The 23,906-nt window shown below is 36.7% G+C and overlaps 1 long non-coding RNA gene across 1 annotated transcript in view; it reads right to left on the bottom strand.

Moving 5' to 3' along the window:
* LOC148949888 (uncharacterized) overlaps window positions 1-23,906 on the bottom strand; it is a 75,767-nt gene that overhangs the window by 12,146 nt on the left and 39,715 nt on the right. Inside the window, exon 2 of the long non-coding RNA XR_016141985.1 lies at window positions 20,703-20,769. This is a non-coding gene — a long non-coding RNA (uncharacterized LOC148949888). The remainder of the gene's footprint in view (window positions 1-20,702; window positions 20,770-23,906) is intronic.

Below are 23,906 nucleotides of genomic sequence, written 5' to 3'. Positions count from 1 at the left end.
ATTGACAGCAGACCTTAGTTGGTTTATACAAACCTTAGGTGAAATGAGAATCAATTTGAAATACTTAAGGGGGCAAAGTTATAATGGAGTTTCATCTATGAAGGACTAGTTTCAAGGTTGTGCTGTGAATATTTTCCCCATGCAGTCTGTGTTCACTGTACAAGTCACTCCTTAAACTTACCCCTGTGTCATTCGTACAAAATACCTGTTATAAGAAATTGTCTAGGAACTTTGAAAGAAGTCATTAATTTCTTTAGAATTTCACCTAAACGCTTTGCAATTTTCAAACAAATTGTCCAAGAGAGTAATCCTATCACGGAGACGAAAAGAACATGATTGAAAAAATTTTGCGAAACTAGATGAGTGGAGCACTTAAAAGCAATCATTTAGTTTAAAGCGATGTTCATTATTATCTGAAAGGCTATTAAGGGACATTCAAGAAAATCCTGATTCAGATTCCGAATCTTCAAGCAAAGCTTATTCTTTGTTATCTGCTATTGAGAGATGCAGTTTTGTTGCAGCTATGGTTATTGTCAGTAAGTTTTTAGTCTGTCACACAATTTGTCGACATCTTTGCAATCAGAAACTATAGATCTCGTATACTTTCTCAAAAGCGCTGACGATCTTAAGAGTGTAGAGATATGAGGGAAAGGAGTGAAGCTAAGTTTCATCCGCTTTTTACTGAAGGGACTGAACTGTGTCAAGATGCTGGAATCAGCTCTAGAATGCCCAGATTAGCTTCAAAACAAGCGTATAGGGATAATTACGGAATAGCTTAAGAGGACCCTGAAACATATTACCGACTTTCTGTGTTACCGACTTCCCATTTATGGACTACTTTCTTCAGCAGCTTAATCAGAGATTCAGCTGCTGTCACAGAAAGCTGTTGGAGATGAGATATATGAGATATATGAGATATGAGATATATGAGATATACATTTATTAAAAAAGAAAACAAACACTATTCGCCTTTCGCCTGCCAAGAAAGACAATAAGCTTGAAAGGGCAAGTGAGGTTATCACTCTCAGCTAATTAAAATAACATTCATACCTTGCTATTCAACACACAAGAAAATTATCTGGTGAAGGAATAAAGGAAAAAAGAGAGAAAGAGGAAAAGACAAGAAGTAGATAGAAAAAAAAAGAAAAAAGAAAAAAAGAAAACTAAATCGGGGAAATACATTAAATATAATGACAACCTGGAGTGGGCATAACACCGAATTCACTCAATAGATAAAAGAAACTTATTTGCCCTTGACTTGAAAGCCGGAAGACTCGGCGCATTTTTCACATACTCGGGCAATATATTCCAAACATGGGGACCATAATGGCGAATCACAAAAGATGCCCGAGTGGTGCTCCTAAACTCATGAGTTAAGTCATCTGCTTTTCTTGTATTATGATCATGAAGGTCTCTATTAAAAGTAAAAATATTTTCAAAAGCAGGGGTGAGCAGCTGATTCAAATATTTATACGAGAAAATCGCGACTTGGTAATCTCGAATTTGGGAATCATCCATTAACTTATTCTTTTTAAAATGCTCATAAGCAGGAACCTCATCAGAATCATCAAATTCAGATAATAATTTTACAGCTCTATTCTGAAGTTTTTGTACTCTTTTGAAACATGTAACAAAATTACTTGCCCATATAGAGAATCCGTAGCTAATATATGGGTAAAATGAAAAAAAATAACTCATTTTCAGGATCTTTTTTGGGACTAGATTTTTAATTCTTTGCATCACCCCAAGGCCTCTGTTTAATTTTTCAGCTATTGCAGTGGAATGGTTTTTCCACAACAGGTTTTCATCAATTAAAAACCCCAAATACTTCGTTGTTGCTACTCTCTTTATCACATTTTCTTGAACCGTGATATGGTCATTTCCAGCACTAGAAGAAAGTCTAGAAAATATCATGAAAAAGGTTTTAGAAAAGTTTAGGGTTAACATATTTTGCTGAGAAAAAGCTGGAAATTCAGAAACTGCATTATGAATTTTATTACATACAACATCAAGTGAAGGCGCTGCCAGAAAAAGCAAATTGTCATCTGCAAACAGGATGACACCAGCCTCTGACAGGTATTGTTTCACTCGATCAGTGAAAATAATGAAAAGTAGAGGTCCCAAGATTGACCCTTGTGGGACCCCACACTCTACTTTCTTTTTGAAGATAAAGATGACCCATTCTGAACTATCTGATACCGATTGTGTATATACGATGAAAACCACTCCAGACTTGAACCCTTCACCCCAATCGAGTCTAGAGCTTGAATAAGCTCTGAGTGGTCCACCGTATCGAACGCTTTTTTCATATCCAAAAACACAGCTGCGGGTATGAGACCAGCTCTAAAATCATCACTAATCCAATCAACCAATCATTGTGGAGTGACTCCAATCATTGGAGTCACTGCAATACCTATTTCCTCAGCACTGTATTTCCCTCGACGAAGAAAAAACAAAGGAAATATCGGACACTCTGACTAATTTTTGGTATGTCGATGCAGACATGTCGAGGCAGGGGCAGGGGTATGTCGAGGCAGGGGAAGCTTGCAAGCTGAGTTAGCTATGTGAAGGAGAATATGGATACAGTCGTGAAACGTGGCCCTAAATATTTTATAACGTGCGTAAAAGAATGTCATGAGAACATTTACCCCACTCTAAATCGATTTTTGAAGATTGGTGCAACTATTCCCGTGACTAGAGCTATTTGCGAGCGTTCTTTGTCTACCCTTAGAAGATTGAAATCTTATGTCAGGAACGGCTTAATGAATTGGCGTAATTATCCATACACAGGGATGTTCCGGTCAATGCAGAAGACGTTTTGGATAAACTAGCCCACAGCAAAAAAGGGTGGCTTGATTTTATTTGATAATTACATATTTACAGTCTCAATAAAGAATGTAGATAATATTTTAAAAATTGTATTCACCGTTTTAACTATTACTACCATGCTTCAGTCAATTTATCCATATTCCCTGAAATTTAACGCTGGGTTTGCCCCTGGTCACTGAAGTTGAATAATTTGATACAGTCTATGTTTTCATTGCAAATCAGAATGCAGTAGGCAAAGCTATTTTTTACTTCAATTTTTGAGGGGGGGGGATATTTTCCATTATAAGAATCAATTTTTTGGAATAATGTCCAATATTGTCTAGTAATTGATGGCTAATTGTAAAAGCAATGAATTTCATTCCATACCAATGAAGTGCGTGTTGCTTTCTGGTAAGATATAACTATAAAATAGTGTTAAAGACAATTAATAGCCAAATCCTTAATTTCTACAAATAAAAAGCAATTTTAGATTTACGAACATATAAATTAGAAGTAAATTTGACTTCCATAGTAATTGGAAATGATAAAAGCCTTTGTCGTTCCATTTTTCCACTTTTGGACTTAGCATGGTTCAGAACTGGATTGCCCTCATTTATTTGAGCCTTTTTAGAAAAACAAAAATACTAAAAATTTAATATGTTGTGAACTATTACTTTCATGAACCACATTAAGTTAGTTTACAGTATGAATCACACCGAAATCGAACTCAGTTCAAAATATATCACATTTAAGAGCAGTATTTTATCTTCCCAGTGATGTTGCAACATATCGTAACTAGCACCCAAACGAAGAATAAATTCTAAGATGCTAAAATTCTTGTAAATTTGGAGATTAAAAGACAATTTATAATGTTGCTTTTTCCTGACTTCTGTGTCGCTTGATCCCAAATTTTAACCAAAGCTCAAATCTGGTATTATGATATCTTTTCATTAAAATTCTCAGAAAAATTCCGTCAAAACTTTATAAATGGTAAAAATACACATTAAACGAGAGTTAGAGTGGCGCTATTTTCTTAAGCCAAATTTGCCTTCATCAAATAAGACTGAGAGGAATTAAATAAAATATGAAAACAACACTGTACTAATTTTTAGATTCTGAGAATAGATTTTATCGAACTGTAATTGTTCGAACCCAAATTGGATCTTCAGCATTTGGTCTGGTACATTTTAGAATTTATTTAGAGGTAGGAGCTAATTTCCGAACTCAAAGATACCTAAAAACGGGGGAGCAGCTTATTAATTCTGTTACCCAAATAGGAAATCCAGTAAATTTGCTGTTGCGATGCGCTCTAAAATTCCTAAAAAGAGTTATTGGAGCATTCTAGGGATTTAAAATCTCTTAGCAGTAGGGTAGTAAGGATCTCTAAATATCAACTTTGAATTACTAAGTGTATGAGTTCCTAATAAAACGCCCTCTGATTTATTGTTAAAATTTCTGTCAAACTGTACTATTTATTTTCGTAAAACTATATACAAAACATGTAAGTTTCGTTTCGGCATCCAAAAAAGAAATACTCCATTCCATTAAAGATCAGAACAAAGACCACTGGCTCCTCAATAGTTGATTGCTCCTCCGAAGAAAAAAAAATAAATATTTTTTTAAATATTTGGCATATAAGATTGCCATAAAAGGAACTTTCCTCATTTACAAAAAATAACCCCCACCTCCTCTCCCGATAGATACGTCATTATTTTCTTTTTTACCAGCCTTTTGTCGTCGCTATTATGCTTATGAGATAAATCAAATACTTTCACACTTGCAAGATAATTGGCAAAAAGTGTTTTCTAACTTGATCAAACAGTTTGTGGTGACGAACTGTCCCTAAGGAGCGATGCGGCTCAATAGTAACCCAAACTCTAAGAAAGAGTTTTGATTACAATAGATGCATGAAAAGAATTGAATTTCAACCTTTATTCAAAATGTTTAAAATTTATCAAATTTTATGGTACCCATTAAAAGTTACGAGCCTGAGAAAATTTGCCCAATTTATGGAAAAGGGGGGGGGGACCTCAGAGCATCAAGTGATCTTAATATAGATCATCAGATTCAGCATACCAGAGAAAACTATTTTAGAGGTTTGAAGGTCCTATGTACAAAATTGTGGAAATTTCCGTTTTTGCCAGAAGAAAGATCACGGATGCGTGTTAATTTTTTTTTTTTTTTTTTTTTTACCCTGGGGTGATCATATCGAACCAGTAAGGATGATTGTAAAAGATTGGGAGAGGGCTCTTCACGCTGAAGTTTTTTTTTTAGTATTCTTAAAACATTTATTTATTCTAATTAATTTACCTTTGTGGTTCAGGAGTCATTCTTAAGGAATTGGGATAAAATTTGAACTTTAGCGTAAAGAGCGAGGTATTGACGCAACCCCCTCTTATGCTTGATAATTTCTTGTCGTTTTAAGTTTTAATGTTGCTCCTTACTTTTAGCTGAAAAAACCTGTCTTTTTTATTTAATCTCAAGGAAGGATCAACAAGGTAATGAATATGTCCAATTATACCTTGATCCCTGCGGACGTTGCACAGCTGACCCTTCTTTTGAGAACGAGTTTATAAATGGTTGTTTGGTAATTATATCGGAAGTATTGACATGTTAGATACGACCTCTAGGAGTGAAAGTTATGTTCTGAAATACAGCGTTCCGAGACGATCTGATGTTCTGAGAGTAAACGCCGAAGCATTAATTTACTTAGAGCCCTCCCCCATTTATCATTTTTTATTTTTTGTATTTCTTCATATGGAGCATATTGTCGCTAAACTTGTTTTCCTCGTTACTTCTCACAAGAAAACTTTGTTTTTATTTTGATTAAATAAGAGACAAGCTTTTAACACATGAAAGTAAGGGAGAAACATTAAAACTTAAAATGAACTGAAACTATTCCGTATATGAGGGCCCCCTCAATACCTCGCTCTTCACGTAAAAGTTTTTTAGAACTTCTAAAAAGCATCTTGTTCAAATTGAACGGCCCTTGTGTTTCAGGAGTTGTTCTTAAGGAATGGAACAAAAGCCAACTTTAGCATAAGGACCAAAACATTGAGGAAGGGGAACCCCCCTCATATAAGAAATAATTTATGTTAGTTTTCAGTTTTAATGTTGCGCCTTACTTTCATTTTATTTTTTATTTAATTTCTGATGATTTTTCCAAAAATGCCGGGAAATTCGGCTCCCCTCCATGGAAAATTCCTTCTTTCCACGAAAAATTCCTCATATGAAAGTTCCTCCAGCGTAAAATACCCCCCCCCCCTAATTAAAACAAAACACAGTTCTTCTCCCCAGGTAATTTCATCCTCGCTGAACCGCCCCTCCCGGAAAATTTTCTGAAATACCGTCTGACAATTCTCCTTAACATACTTTCATTTCAAATAAATTTAATTTCTAATCGTTGTTCAAATCGTTCCGAAAAGCGCCCTCCCCTCCGTAGAAAATATTTCCCGAGAATCCCCCACCCCCAGTGGAAAGTTACTCCCACAGAATTCCCCTTGGAGAATTCCCCCTGCAGAATTCCCCCATGGACCTTCTCTCTCGGAAAATCAACCCCCTACGGTAAAAACACTCCTGACGATTCAAACCACACTAAAATTTCCCCGGAATTCCCACATGTAAAATTGAGTTGGCAATCGAAAAGTCGATAAATTTCGTGTAGGAATTTTGGCAAAATCTCTCAGTATAAAATTTCCGTGGAAAGTTCACTCCTCGGAAACTTATCTCCCTACAGAAAACTCTCACCGTGGAAAATACCATCAAGCAGAAGATTTTGACACCCCCCCCCCCAAAAAAAAGTTGGTTTACATCAAAATAACAGCTACTGCACGTAAACAATGGGTAAATTCTATAACTTACAGCCCTTTCTCCAAGCGCTGTGAGGGGCCATGCTATCCATAAAAGCATATTTATTAGACGTTTCAACTACGCTGAACAAAATGGCTATCTCAAAATGGTGCTCAGACGAAGACAACTTAGGGGAAAAAACGTGGAAGGGCGACTAACCCTCCAATAGTTTTCGTCACTTAAAAGGACACTAGAACTTTTGATTTTTGATAAAATGAGAACTTTCCTAATCTTCTAGAATCACTGCCTTGATACGATCACCCACGGGCGAAAGAAACACACACATTCATGATCTTTCTTCTGGTAAAAAAAAAAATGCAAAATTCCACATTTTCATATATAGGAGCTTGAAATCTCTACAGTAGTGTTCTCTGATTTGCTGAATCTGATGGCAATATTTTCATTAAGACCGTGAGAATTTTGAAGGTGTTGTCCCTGCCTTTTTTGAAAACTGGGCAAATTTTCTCTGGCTCGTAGTTTTTAATGGGTAACATATATCGATTCAGTATACACATTTGATTATTTGATATATCCATTGTTATCAAAACTCTGTTATCCAAACTCCAATATATTTTGTCACTTAAAAAAGGCACTAGAACTTTTGATTTCCGATCAAATGAGCCCTTTCCTAATGTTATAGAATCACTGGTTTGATACGATCTCCCATGGGTAAAAAACAAACAAAAACAGACAAATAAAACGTATTCGTGATCTTTATTCTGGAAGAATAATGCAAAATTCCACATTATTGTATATAGGAACTTAAAACTTCTTTAGAAGTGTTTTCATATATGCTGAATCTGAGTCATTTTCATTAAGACCATAAGACTTTGTGAAGGTATTGCCCCTACCCTTTTTTTGGAAACTGTGAAAGTTTGTTCAGGCTCGTAATTTCTGATGGGAAACATAAAACTTCGATCAGCATAAAGATTCGATTCTTTGATATGTCTATCAAACAGTTCGTGGTAACAAACTGTAAGTAAGGAGCGACCCGGCTCAATGGTAACCGAAACTCTAGAAAACGGTATTTTGATACAAATAGATACACCAAAAGAATCAGATTTTAATGCTGATTTCAAATATATAAGTTTCATCAAGTTTAGAGAAAATTTGGCTGATTTTCGAAAAAAGGCGGAAAGACCCCCTAAAAGTTATAGAACCTTAATGAAAATCACACCATCATATTCCGCGTATCAGAGAACCCTAGTGTAGAGGTTTCAAGCTCCTATCTACAAAAATGTGGAATTTTGCATTTTTTGCCAGAAGAAAGATCACGGGTGCGTGTTTATTTGTTTTTTTTTTTTGTTTTTTTTTCCCCAGGGGTGATCGTATCGACCCAGTGATCCTAAAATATCGTGAGAGGGCTCATTGGAATGGAAATTAAAAGTTCTAGTGCCTCTTTTAAGTGACTAAAAAAATAGAGGGCAACTAAGCCCCCTCCCAGGCTCATTTTTTTCCCAAAGTCACCCGATCAAAATTTTGAGATAGCCATTTCGTTCAGCATGTTCGAAAATATTATAAGTATGTCTTTCAGGATGACTAACTCCCCCGAAGTTCCCGGAGGGAGGAATGAAAGTTATGAACTTTACCCAATGTTAACATATAGTATTGGTTATTGAGAAGTATACAGACGTTTTCAGGGGAGATTTTTCCTGGTAGTGGGAGGGGGGGGGTGAGTAGGTCGGGGGTTACGTGGGAGGATCTTTCCATGAAGGAAGTTTTCATGGGGGAAGGGACATTGCTATGAAGGGGATGCTGGATTTCCCAGCGTTATTTAAAAAAAGATCAGAAATTAAGTATAAAAAACAAGTTTTTCAACTGCAACAGCAGCAACATCAAAACTTGAAACGAATAGAAAATATTACATATATGATTGGGTTCACCCCCTAGTCTATACCTCGTTCTTTAAGCCAAAGATTTTTTAGTACTTTCATAAGAGCTATTTATTCTAATGAAGGGCCTTTGTGATTAAGCGGTCATTTTTAAAGAATTGGAACAAAATTTGAACTTTTGCTTAAAGAGCAAGGTATTAACTAGGGGGTGAACCCCCTAATATACGTATTAAAAATATATGAATATAGAAGTTCGTTACGTGAGTTTATTCGTAAGTTACGTATATTTATTACAAATAAAAACGTTCGTAAATAAAATTAAAAAAGTTTCGAGAAAGCCAGTTATCCAAATAAAATTAAATTAATATGAAAATTTTGTTTTAATTATTCATGTACGGTGAGCCAAGATCAAAACCTGCATTTTTTCAGAAACTTTCAAAAATTAAATAAAAAAAAAACAAGTTTTTTCAAACTGAAAGTAAGGAGCGACATTAAAACTTAAAACGAACAGAAATTATTCCGTATATGAAAGGGGCTGTCCCCTCCTCAACGCCTCACTCTTTACGCTAAAGTTTGACTTTCTCAAAACTCTATTTTTTTTTTAAACAATGAAAAATTTTAGCGTACAGAGCGAGGCGTTAAGGAGGGGACAGCCTCTTTTATATACGGAATAATTTTTGTTTGTTTTAAGTTTTAATGTCACTCCTTGCTTTCAGTTAAAAAAAAACTTGTTTTTTTTATTTAATTGCTATCAAAATATCGGTTTTTAGAGTTTCGGATACTATTGAGCCGCGTCAATCCTTACTTGCAGTTCGTTGCCAGCAATTGTTTGACAGAAAAAAAAAGTATATCCTTGTTTTGAATATCCAGCATTTAAATTAATAATCCATTATTCGACTTATTAAATAAATTTAACGTATGACACATATTTCTTCGAGGAAATTTGATCGGGCAACTTTGATAAAATTTTGATCGGGTGACCTTGGGGGAAAATGGGGCATGGGAGGGGGTTCAGTTACTCTCCAATCTTATTTGGTCACTTAAAAAGGGCACTAGAACTTTGAATTTCCGCTCAAATGAGCCCTCTCCCGATATTCCAGGACTATTGGTTCGATACGATCACCCATGGGAAATAAAACCGTTCAAGGATGCTTATTTGGTGATAACAGGAACCCCACTGCCACTGGGGAAAAGTTTATAAGTCATGAAGTTGCCCATTGCTTATGTATAATATTTGTTTGGAAGTATATAAACTAAAAAATAAACGTTCAAATGGGGAATAGTGTATTTATCAGACAGTAAAAACAAATGTAAAAGCCTGGATATTTCGACCACATATACAGCGATCGTCATCAGCTGATTTACTTCAGCATTATAATTAACACTAACATATATATACAGAACAAATTAATTACTTTCGGTTTATTCGCTAGATTTGTCTGAGTAAGTTCAATAACTGGGTTCATCCAGAGTCTTGAGTTGTATATGATATGATATGATTTATTAACACTAAAGGCCCTACTAAGCCATGGTTAATACACAATACACTTCAAAAATAATAAATGAAAACACTCTTATTATAAACAAAACAAAAATAAAATAAAAATAAATCTAAAGAAAATGATCTCTACGCTGCATGCCCAGTCCAATAAACCTTCCCAAATTCTCATTCCCCAGGAAGTTTCTATCTCTTAATATATTACCCATCCATTCCTCCCTTTCAAACCACCCTGGAAACATTTCCTCTCTCAAACCTCTGAATTCCTTGCATAAACATAAAAAATGAATTAAATCATCCTTTTCGTCCTCACTCATCGGACAAAAATAGGGACCAACCTTCGAGCTGAACTTCCCCAAATATTTTCTCCTGTTTCCAAATGCTACAAAATTTTACCTTACCGATAATACCCACTTTAATTCCACCCTACTAAGCCCACCTTAAAATAAACTTCCTCCTCTCATAAGTCCTTAATACTAGCATACAGAGATAAAGAAGGTGACGAGGATATATCACATTGCTATTTCTGGATCTCCTGGCTCTCTCAAATAAACTTAACATGTTTTGCTACCACCCCCTTTTTACCACTACCCTTTTCCCCCGTCCCAAAACCTAGCTTCCCCACAACTTTCCAAAATATGTTTAACTTGGCTAGCCCAAGTACCTTTCCTCCTATCTCTCAAAAGTTCTTGGTAAGCTGCTTTTAGTATCCTCTCCTCTGGGAGGGATTCTAATTATTTCCAATACCTCTAATTCTACTAACTAGCCTTATAACTCTTTGACTCCTCAACCCTAAATCACCCCTTAAAACTAACCCATTAAACTTATCACTTAGACCTATCAATCTCTTAAAAAACAACTGGATCCTCTTTAACTTAGCCCCTTTTCAAATCCCCAAATTTCACACCCATAACTAATTACTGTTCTTATCTTACTATCAAAAATCCTCTTCATTAATTTAATATCATTTAGGCCTATCTTTCTTAAACTGTTTCTTAACACACTCCATATCACCCTAAGTCCTCTTCTCTACATTAAATCAACAAGACGACTCCAACTTCCATTAGATGAACCTTACACCCTAAATACACAAACTCCTTTTCAATCTTTAACTCTCTACCAGTCATGTCAAAAATTTCATTTTGTCCCCCATTTTCTTCAAATACTACTACCGCTGATTTATCAACATTTAAAATTAACTTCTTCTCAACTAAATAATCACGGTTCATATCTAATAACTTTTTTGCAACTCTTTTCCACTTTTTGCAACCAACACTATATCATCCGTAAAAAGGACAGCAAAGAAAGATTTACACGATAACTCAATGCATGGTGATACCCTACTCCTAAAATAATCCTCTATATCATTTATAAATAAATATCCTACAAAATATCCTAACAAATATCCTAATATCCTAACATATCCTAACAAATCTCCATTAGTAATCCTAATTGTAGCAGACTCTCGATAAAGTGCTTCCTAACTATTTCATCGAAAGCTCCTCACAAGTCCAGAAAAGCTGCATATCACCTATTTTCTCATCTTCTAGGATATTTTCTTATCAACAAACTCAAAATAAATATCTGGTCTATAAAACTATATCCCTTCCTGAAACATGCCTCTATATCTATCATCTTCTTCTGTATTCTAACTATTTATCTAACCTTGAAAATAATACCTTACAAAACAGCTTACTAATACTATTCCCCATACTGATACATCTATAATTACTATGGACTAGCCTATCTCCTTTCTTGTGCAACGGCACCAGAATAGATGTCGACCATTCCCTTGGCCAGTACTCTTTACCAAAAAATACCAAAAACAAAAGGCTTAAATTCGAAACAATCCATACTCTACTCCACTTCCACACTTTTAGTGGAATTCCTTTCAGTGGAAAACGTCTCATCTAGCGGTTCACCTTCTCCTACTTCCTCAAACATACCTTCCAAATACTCAGCCCAACTCTCAGCTAGGGGGACTTCGCCAACACCACGTGTCTCTCCAACGGAAGCCTTCACAAGCTTCCAAAATTCCCAAGAGTATGCCTTACTAAACGCTTCCTTAATCCTACGAGGTTATTCTAACCTATACTTATTTTTTTTAACTAGCTTTCCATATTTCTCCCTATTCTCACGATACAATTCTAATCGCTCATACATTTCATGTGGCACAGTACCCTTCAAACTCTTAAAAGCTTCTAACGCTCCTCTACTACAATTCTCACACTCCTCATAAAGAAAATTCCCTCTGGCCCTAACTTCACTGCTATTCCCCAGCCTTGATTCCTTGCCTATATCATATACTATACCACAAAGTTCTGTGAGAAAAGATTCAAGATGACCCTCTTTTCTAAATTGAGCGCTCTTCTCTAGTCTTTTCTCTGAACTTTCCTCAGAAAAATATAGCCTAAGTATTTCCTCATTATTCTGATCTATTCTAAGGGGCTTATTTTTTTTCAGGAGTATAATTTTATTTACACATAATTTACAAAAAAAACAAACGCCAAGGAACCTTTCGGTTCGTTAGGCCAACTCCAGCTTCCAACACATATTTCAATTGAAATAGACAAAAAAACAACAACAATATCTCCCGCCGACGGGCTAAAAAAACAACACAACCAAAAATTCTATTATGGAACTACTAAAAAAAAAACAAAAAAAAATCAAACAAATTGATGAATATTATTATAAAAATCCCTCAATTTTATTTGGAAACTACTTAGGTAATGCGCACGCACAACCCTAATTGGCAAATGACTCCAGGAGCTCGGCAAAACATGCCCCTAGTGAAGATTGTGAAGATCCACACCAGTTATAAATATGCCATTAAAACATTCCGAGGTAAGGTTATTAATAATATTAAACATTAACATAGATCGATAAAAAAGGAATATACCTGCTAGAGGAAGAATATTCAGTTTTAAATACACATTTCTCACTGAATCTCTCGGTCCATATTTGCTAAAATCCTAATGACAGATTTTTGCAAAGCTTGAAGGCATTTCAGATGGGATTGAAAAGTTGAAGACCACACCGAACAACAATATAAAAGGTAACAATGGACAAGTGAAAAATACAAAAGTCTAAGGACAATTTTCGGACAAATTTGCTTCAATTTCCTTATAAATCCAACATTACGGGCAATTTCAGATGTTATACAATTTATATGGTCTGAAAAACTAAGCGTCTCCTCTACAATAAGGCCTAAATACCAAGTCGAATCAACTCTATTACTAAATTAATTTCCAGATCTCAGCTTGTCCACCCAAGCGTAATACATTTTAGAACGAGAAAACAACACAAAGTTGCACTTCTTAAAGTCTATTTTCAACTTATTCAACCTTGTCCCCTTTTCAATCAAACTTATATCATGTTCGAATGCACGGATCAACTCTTCTTCAGTTCTCGCGCATACCGTTAAATTGGTATCATCAGCAAATAAAACTAACGCTTTTACAGGGATCACATTTGGGTCTCCACTATTTACTGAATCAACAATATTCGGAAAAACTCCACATAGATCATTAATATATACAGCAAATAAATACTAGACCAAGAAGACATCCCTGTGGGACTCCAGACTCGACATCGTATTCCCATGTAGCTTGTTTTCCATCATCCAAAAATAATTTTCTATCAGTTAGGTAAGACTTCAACAGATTCAGAGCTCTTCCTCTTATACCGCCATTATCTAATTTACACTATAGAATCTCATGGTCCACAGAATCGAACGCTTTTAAAATATCTAAAAATACACGTAATACGTTATGACTAATAAGATGTTTATCAAGGCCATCATTAACCAACGATAAAAGAAACTGAACTGCATGCTCTGTAGAATGTTTCTTTCTAAAACCAAATTGATTCTTAAAGAAAAATCCTTTCTTCTCTAGAAATGTCTCAATCCTTAGGCATAATATCTTCTCCATTATTCTAGCTATAATTGGAAGCAGTGAAATTGGTCTAGAGTTGCTTGGATCTTCTCGGTAACTTGGCTTAAATATTGGCACTATTTTTGCAGCCTTAAACGGCTGAGGGAAGATTCCATCTTTAAAACACCCATTAATATGTTCGACAAGTTGATACTTAATAACTGTAAAAAATTTCTTTCAGGACACGGAGGGATACAAAATCTGATCTAGCGGAATTATTCTTCAATCCATAAATCACTGTTAACACTTCAATTTCGTCTTTTGAAGCCACATACTTGTTTCACTAGCTAGCCCAATATACTGGTGAAACGACCCTTCATTTTTATGTACCCTTACTGACTGTCTAATTTCATTACCTGGTTTAGAAAAATGATCGGCCAGGTTTTCATTAAAATCTGCCTGGCATTGTTCACTTTCACATGGCTCCTTATCAATTCCTCCAATTATCGACAGAATTATTTTCCAAGTCTTCAAAGAGCTATCTCTACACGACTGAAACATTCTCGAGTAAAAATCCTTTTTTGCTTTTCTTAACAATAGTAGTAAGGCCCCAATTACTTGGGTATTTGGCCCCAATTAGGTGGGTATAATCTGGTTTGGTTCGTTATTGCGAGAGGATTACTCAATTTACATCTTAGTGTTAACTGTGCGATGACTTAGTCTAATTGCGTAGGTACTAAAGGAACATTTGAAGGTGGAGAAAAAAAAGGGGTAATTAGTGATTGGATAATTTTAACAAGAAATGACTTAAAATTGTTTTGGAGGAGATGGAATGAATGTGTACTGTATAATACACAAGTGATGATTTGCACAGTGTTGTCAATTTTAAATAGTTTAGAAATAAAAAAAATTAACAAGAAATGGCTGAAAAGGGTTTTGAGGGAGTTGATTTGCACGAGGGATGACTTGCACGAGGGTTCAGTTACATGCAGATTTAGTTACACGGGGATTAGTTAAATGGGGTTGAGTTGCACAAGGATTCAGTAGCACAGAGGTTCAGTTGTACGGGGTTTCGGTTATACAGGGGTTCAGTTACATGGGGGGTTCAGTTGCACGGGGGGGGGATCTGCTATAAAAAACACTTCATTCTATACAAATTGTAGGTACAAAAAGATTTATAGGTCCTTAATTTAGGTATCTGACTATAAGGCTTTATTATATCTTTTCAGAACAAATTATTATTTTAGGGAATTATTTCGGTGAAACAGTTAGAGATATTTTAAAAGATGATTTTAGAAGAGGACTTGAGGGTGAAACTCTGTGGTCGTTATAATACACAAGTTCCATTTGAACAGTGTTGTGAGGTCCCTTACCACAACCCCAAAGGGCTCCGATCCCCCACCCAACCCCGAAGGAAGCCCCCGGGCCACAAAAGTTCTCTGGACCCCCAAAGGACCCCCGGCGCCCCAATGGCTCCGGAGTCCCCCATTATAATACTTTTTAAGGCTTTATTATATCTTTTCAGAACAAATTATTATTTTGGGGAATTATTTCGGTGAAACAGTTAGAGACATTTTAAGAGATGATTTAAAAGACGATTTTAGAAGAGGACTTGAGGGTTAAACTCTGTGGTCGTTATAGTACACAACTTCCATTTGAACAGTGCTGTGAGGTCCCTTACCACAACCCCAAAGGGCTCCGATCCCCCCACCCCAACCCCGAAGGAAGCCCCCGGTCCTCAAAGGTTCTCTGGGCTCCCAAAGGGCCCCCGGTGCCCCAATGGCTCCTGAGTCCCCCATTATAATACTTTTTAAGGCTTTATTATATCTTTTCAGAACAAATTATTATTTTGGGGAATTATTTCGGTGAAACAGTTTTATTTCGGTCAAACTGCACAAAGAGACACACATTCCGAGTAGACACAAACAACCAACAGGGACAAACATATTAACAATATAAATACACATAGTCCGAAGAGACACACAAAGCCCAAAGAGACACAAGAATCACAATAAGAGACACAAAACACCACTACAAACCAAAACAGCACCACCACATGAAAACACCCCAAAATAGACCTGAATTTCCCAAAGAGACACAAATGGTCTATCAGAGATACAACCAGCCGCAGGAACAACCCGAAGACAAAAAAGACACAAACAGCCAACTAGACACTTAAACCTCAACGATTTCCACAGGGGCCCAAAGAAACGCAGACATCCAACAAAGACACACAAAGCCCAAAACGAAACAAAAAGCCAAAAGAGACACACACAGACCAAAAAGATTCAAACTGTCCAAAAAGACACACAGCCTAAAGAGACACACACAGCCCAAAGAGACACACACACACACAGGCTAAAGAGACACACACAGACCGAAGAGACACACAAAGCCCAAAGAGAGACACACACACACAGCCCAAAGAGACAAAAACGCCCATACAGACACATACAGACCAAAAGATTCAAACACCCCAAAGAGACACACATATCTCAAAGAGACACACACGGTCCCTAAGAGACACAAACATCCAAAAGAAATCTTTTAAAATGTCTCTTAACTGTTTCACCGAAATAATTCCCTAAAATAATAATTTGTGCTGAAAAGGTACAATACAGCCTTAAAAAGTACTATAAGGGGGGACTCAGGAGGCTTGGGGGTGCCGGTGGCCCTGTGGAAGCCCAGTGGAACTTTGAGGACGGGGGGCGTCCTGTGGGGGTGGGATGGGGGATCGGATCCCTGTGGGGTTGTCGTCAGAGACCTCACAACACTGTTCAACTGGAACTTGTGTATTATAACAACCACAAAGTTTCACCCTCAAGTCCTCTTTTAAAATATCTTTAACTGTTTCACCGAAATAATTCCCTAAAATAATAATTTGTTCTGAAAAGATATAAAAAAACCTTAAAATGTATTATAACGGGGGGCTCGGCAGCCATTGGGGCGCCGGGGGCCCTTTGGGAGACCAGAGAACCTTTGAGGACCGGGGGTTTCATTCGGGGTTTGGATGGGGGGGATCGGAGCCCTTTGGGATTGTGGTAAGGGACGTCACAACACTGTTCAAATGGAACTTGTGTATTATAACGAGCACAGAGTTTCACCCTCAAGTCCTCTTCTAAAATCATCTTTTAAATCATCTTTTAAAAAGTCTCTAACTGTTTCACCCAAATAATTCCCCAAAATAATAATTTGTTCTGAAAACATATAATAAAGCCTTAAAAAAGTATTATAATGGGGGACTCAGGAGTCATTGGGGCGCGGGGGGGTCCTTTAGGGGCCCAGTGAGCGTTTGAGGACCGGGGGGTTCCTTCGGGGTTGGGGTGGGGTATCGGAGCCCTTTGGGGTTGTGGTAAGGGACCTCACAATACTGTTCAAATGGAACTTGTGTATTATAACGACCACCGAGTTTCACCCTCAAATCCTCTTCTAAAATCATCTTTTAAAATGTCTCTAACTGTTTCACCGAAATAATTCCCTAAAATAATAATTTGTTCTGAAAAGATATATTAAAGCCTTAAAAGGTATTATAATGGGGGACTCAGGAGCCACGGGGGGGCGGGGGGTCCTTCGGGAGCCCAGAGAACCTTTGAGTACGAGGGGTTTCCTTGGTGTTGGGGGGGTCGGTATCGGAGCCCATTGGGGTTGTGGTAAGGGACCTCACAACACTCTTCAAATGGATCTGGTGTACTATAGCGACCACAGAGTTTCACTCTCAAGTCCTCTTCTAAAATCATCTTTTAAATCATCTCTTAAAATGTCTCTAACTGTTTCACCGAAATAATTCCCTAAACGAAAAGATATAATAAAGCCTTAAGAAGTATTATAATTGGGGACTCAGGAGCCATTGGGGCGCCGGGGGCCCTTTGGGAGTCCAGAGAACCTTTGAGGACGGGGGGGTTCCTTCGGGGTTGGGGTGGGGGATCGGATCCCTTTGGGGTTGTGGTAAGGGACCTCTAAACACTGTTCAAATGGAACTTGTGTATTATAACGACCACAGAGTTTCACCCTCAAGTCCTCTTCTAAAATCATCTTTTAAAATGTCTCTAACTATTTCACCGAAATAATTACCTAAAATAATAATTTGTTATGAAAAGATATAATAAAGCCTTAAACGTTATTATAATGGGGTACTCAGGGGCCTTTGGGGCACCAGGGGCCCTTTGGGAGCCCAGAGAACCTTTGAGGCCGGGGGGTTTCCTTGGGGGTTGGGGGGTGGGGATCGGAGCCCTGTGGGGTTGTGTTAAGGGACCTCACAACACTGTTCAAATGGATGTTGTGTATTATAACGAGCACAGAGTTTCACCCTCAAGTCCTCTTGTAAAATCATCTTTTAAATTATCCCTTAGAATGACTCTAACGGTTTCACCGAAATAATTCCCCAAAATAATAGTTTGTTCCGAAAAGATGTAATAAAGCCTTAAAAAGTATTATAATGGGGGACTCAGGAGCCCTTGGGGCGCCGGGGGCCCTTTGGGAGCCCAGAGAACCTTTGCGGACCAGGGACTTCCTTCGGGGTGGGGGGGGGGGGATCGGAGCCCTTTGGGGTTGTGGTAAGGGACCTCAGAACACTGTTCAAATGGAACTTGTGTACTATAACGACCACAGAGTTTCACCCTCAAGTCCTCTTCTAAAATCATCTTTTAAATCATCTCTTAAAATGTCTCTAACTGTTTCACCGAAATAATTCCCTAAAATAATACTTTGTTCTGAAAAGATATAATAAAGCCTTAAAAAGTATTATAATTGGGGACTCAGGAGCCATTGGGGCGCCGGGGGTCCTTTGGGGGTCCAGAGAACCTTTGAGGACCGGGGGCTTCGTTCGGGGTTGGGTGGGGGATCGGAGAATTTTGGGGTTGTGGTAAGGGACCTCACAACACTGTTCTAATGGAACTTGTGTATTATAACGACCACAGAGTTTCACCCTCAAGTCCTCTTCTCAAATCATCTTTTAAAATGTCTCTAACTGTTTCACCGAAATAATTTTCTAAAATAATAATTTGTTCTGAAAAGATACAATAAAGCCTTATAGTCAGATACCTAAATTAAGGGCCTATAAATCTTTTTGTACCTACAATTTGTATAGAATGAAGTGTTTTTTATAGCAGATACCCCCCCCCCCGTGCAACTGACCCCCCATGTAACTGAACCCCTGTATAACCGAAACCCCGTACAACTGAACCTCCGTGCTACTGAATCCTCGTGCAACTTGACCCCATTTAATTAATCCCCGTGTAACTGAATCCGCATGTAACTGAACCCTCGTGCAAGTCAACCCTCAGGCAAATCAACTCCCTCAAAACACTTTTCAGCCATTTCTTGTTAATTTTTTTTATTTCTAAACTATTTAAAATTGACAACACTGTGCAAATCAACACTTGTGTATTATACAGTACACATTCATTCCATATCCTCCAAAACACTTTTCAGTCATTTCTTGTTAAAATTATCCAATTACTAATTACCCCTTTTTTTCTCCACCTTCAAATGTTCCTTTAGTACTTAAACAATTAGACTAAGTCATCGCACAGTTAACACTAAGATGTAAATTGAGTGATCCACTTGCGATAACGAACCAAACCAGAATATACCCACCTAACCAGATCAAAAAATGGCGGTCACACTAACTTGATTAGTAATTGGATTCAGATATACTACGAATGGACTTTCAGTCCTACATTCACGGGTTTCTGCAAAGTGTTATGGGCTTCATTGAAAAAATACCAGTTTTAAAAAAAATAATAAATAAAGATGTATCCATGAGTTTGACCTCCAAAAAATGGGTGTCACAATAGAAAACCTGTCTGCCAAGCCATGTATCGTTCATAGTAATAGGTAAATGGCCCTGGTAACCCAATTACTTGAAAATACACACACATATCCATGCCTCAGGCTTGTGAAAGTGCATGTATATTTTCAAGTGCATACACCCTTACTTGGTAGGGCAAGTAGAGTTCATAGTAATAGGTAAATGGCCCTGGTAACCCAATTACTTGAAAATACACACACATATCCATGCCTCAGGCTTGTGAAAGTGCATGGATATTTTCAAGTAATTGGGGCCTTACTACTAACAATCTATTGAGCGCGTCATTATAATTCTTATAAATATTTCTCGGTCAGTAATTTTACTAACCTTATGCAACGCATGCCTCCTCTTGATGCTAGCCAAAATACTCCATGGCTTATTTGCACTTCTTTCATTTTTATTCTTTATAGCTATCTTAATACACACTTCATTGATCAAATTTCTAACTTTTTCATACCACGTTGCAAGCCTGTCACCAAGATTCGTGCATTCACTTAAACAACTCCAATCATACTCCTCAAGTCGCTCTTTCATTTCATTAATACTTTATTTATCAAAATAAGAATATTGTCTGTTTATATTCTCATAATCATTATGCATGTCTTTTTCAATATCTACACACACCATAATTGAAAAGTGATCGGACACATCACAGTGAGCGGATTACAATTGGTCTATCATATTTAACACTCGAAAAAATATTATCTGTCATATTTTCAGACGTTTCAGTAATACGAGTACCACACATCAATAACTGGGTGAAGATTAAAACTAAACACAAGATTACAAAAATTATTACGAACCACATTTTCCCTATTCTTCATATCAATATTAAAATCACCCATCACAAAACAATGGGCCGAAGACGGTAGTTGCATCAGCTGCGACTCCATATAATCCATAAATTGTTGTAACGAACTTGAAGGAGTTCTATATACAATTACTACATAAAATGTATCCTTATTCATTTCAACCTGCAAAACCATACTCTCAAATACCATTTCAACAGATACTGATAAATTTTCTCTTACCTTAGAAGTAAGGCTTGACTTTATATTCGCTGCAAGCCCACCATGTTGATGTATCATTCTTTTCTTCCTAAAAAACGTGTAACCATTAGTATCAAGTAGCAAATCATTATGATCATTAAGCCAAGTCTCAGTCAATCCAACAATATTTATATCACATATTATATATTATATATCACACAACTCAGAAATATACCTAAAACAACTATTTAACCCTCGACAATTCAAATGCATCAGCATAGGTTTCCCAGGGTTATTAACGTCAGAAATGAGAAGTATACAGACCTTTGTAGGGGGGGGGGGGAGAGGAGAGAATTTTCTGCTGGGGGAATTTTATATGGGGAGAAAGTTTTGTGGAGAGAGAAGTTCCAGGGGGTGTGGGCTTTCCAGGGGATATTTTACGCTGAGGGAATTCCTATACGAAATTTTTATAATTACCTTACTTTCTCTTTGCCGAATAAATTTTACATTTGGTGATATTTAGGGGAATTATCCAGGGAAATCTTTCGCCGGATAAAAATTTGTCTGGAGCATCTTTCTGTAGGGGGGGGGGGATTTTCCACAGGCAGAAATTCTCCATCGGACAGTTTTCCACGGGATAAATTCTCCAGGGTAATTTTCTGCGGGAGAATTTTTCTAACTAGAAGCGATTTGCTGGAAAAGTTTTCTACAGAGGGGGGAGGGTGCAAACTTCAAGCACGGTTCAAAAAAAAATTGGAAAATGAAGTCTTTTTGAAATGAAAGTGTACTAAGAATAATTTTTCAGCCAGAACCAACGGCATTAAAAAAAATCAGAAATTAAATTAAATAAAATAACAGGCTTTTTAAAATGAAAGTAAGAAGCAACATCAAAACTTAAAACGAACAGAAATTATTATGTATATGAGGGGGTTTGCTTCCCCTTCAATACCTCGCTCTTTACGTAACAATTTGACTTTGGTCCCAATTCTTTAAGAATTAAATAAAAAAAAAACAAGTTTTTTTTAACTGAAAGTAAGGAACGACGTTAAAACTTAAAACAAACAGAAATTATTCCGTATATGAAGGGGGCTGTCCCCTCCTCAACGCATCACTCTTTACGGTAAAGTTTTTTTTTTATTGTTTAAAAAAGATAGTTGTGAGAAAGTCAAAATTTAGCGTAAAGAGCGAGGCGTTGAGGAGGGTACAGACCCTTTCATATACGGAATAATTTCTGTTCGTTTTAAGTTTTAATGTCATTCCTTACTTTCAGTTAAAAAAACTTGTTTTTTTTATTTTATTTTTGAAACATTTTTGAATTAATGCAGGTTTTGGTTTTGGCTCACCGTACATGAATAATTAAAACAAAATTTGCATATTAATTTTACTTTTATTTGGTTAAATGGCTTTCTCGAAACTTGCTTAATTTTATTTACAAACATTTTTATTAGTAATAAATATGCGTAACTTACGAATTAACTTACGTAACAAACTTCTATATTCATAGATTTTTAATACATATATTAGAGGGTTGGCCCCTAGTCAATACCTTGCTCTTTAAGGTAAAGTTAGAATTTTTTTTTCCAATTCTTTAAAAATGACCCCTTAATCACAATTAGTTGATCAGCTGAAATCAGTTGAAAAAACTTGTTTTTTTTATTTAATTTCTGATCCTTTTCTTTAATAATGCTGGGAAATCTTGCGCCCCCTTCATAGCAATGTACCTTCCCCCATGAAAACTTCCTACATGGAAAGATCCTCCCATATAACCTCTGACCCTCTCCCCACCTACCAGAAAAAATCCCCCCTGAAAATGTCTGTATACTTCCCAATAACCAATACTATATGTTAACATTGGGTAAAGTTCATAACTTTCAGCCCTCCCCCCGGGGACTTCGGGGGATTAAGTCGTTCTAAAAGACATTGTTATCATATTTTTTACCATGCTGAACAAAATGGATATCTCAAAATTTTGATCGGGTGACTTTGAGGAAAAAAGGGGTGTGGGGGGGGCTAGTTGACCTCCAATATTCTGATCACTTAAAAAGGGCATTATAACTTTTAATTTTCGCTCCGATGAGCCCTCCAACGATATTCTAGGCCCATTGGGGCAATACGATCACCCCTGGGAAAAAAAAACAAAAAAAAAAACAAATAAAGAGGCATCCGTGATATTTCTCCTGGCAAAAAATTCAAAATTCCACGGGTTTGTACATAGGAGCTTGAAACCTCTACGGTAGGGCTCTCTGATACGCTGAATATGATGGTGTAATTTTCATTAAGGTTCTATAACTTTCAGGTTATATTTAATATAACCTCAACCACTAGTAATACAACCTCAACCACTAATAATGGAACCTCAACCACTAATAATATAGCTAATAATATAACAGTATCTAAAGGAGGTTAAAACAGATTTCACTTTTTTTTCCACAGTCAAAACCTTGCACTGACATATTAGAATGACGGAACTTAGAATCTAGCTTTTACATAAAATGGATGGCTAGGACGGGAAGAAAATGAAATTTCGAAACGCATTTACAAGACTCTGTGTTTTCTTCGTTTTTCCGTACCGAATATGGCAAATCCCTATTTTACGATTTACCCAAGTTTCTAAAAAATGTATATATTAGGTTTCTGCTAAGGACAGCCGGAATATATATCCCCCAATGCATTATTTCATTTCTATCCTCTCGTATATCAAAAAGGTGGTGGTGGACCTCTGAGAGGAGGGGGGGCTACCTTTTCCTCTTTTGAGCACAGTTTTATTTTATAAACAGAAATATAAGAACCCATCGAGCAACAATAAATCATGTCATCAGAATTCTAGCCAGGCACCCTTCCCCCGATTCTACCCAAAATTTTTGGTCTGCCATAGAGTTGGCCTAACCTCTTATAGCTCCTTTCATTTGAAAATGCAGCCTTTTCTTATCAAGTCAATCTTTTCCCTCATTTCCAAAAAGAACAAAAGGACAGAGAGGGCTTTTGCTATTTGATCAAGGCTTGGAAAACCAGGAAGATTCAAATTTAAAGTTTTTTTTTTTCATGGGAAACAAAGAGGTGCAAAGTAACAACTGAACTTAAGCTTAGTATGTCTTCTTTTTTTTAATTTATTTCTCGAAATTGACAATTGACCCTTTTTTCCTCGCGTTTCTTTTTTTTCAAATGAGTTCATTCTAGAAAGATAGACAAAAGTACAGTTAGATTAGATGAGATAAAGAATAGTCAAAAAAGGAGATATGTTAGCAG

This window comes from Artemia sp. Qi Xiang Cuo, chromosome 7 (assembly GCF_049724085.1).
Source record: "Artemia sp. Qi Xiang Cuo chromosome 7, ASM4972408v1, whole genome shotgun sequence".
Classification (NCBI taxonomy): Eukaryota; Metazoa; Arthropoda; class Branchiopoda; order Anostraca; family Artemiidae; genus Artemia; species Artemia sp. Qi Xiang Cuo.
Note: the sequence above shows the minus strand (reverse complement) of the source record. Positions and strands in the feature narration are given on the sequence as shown.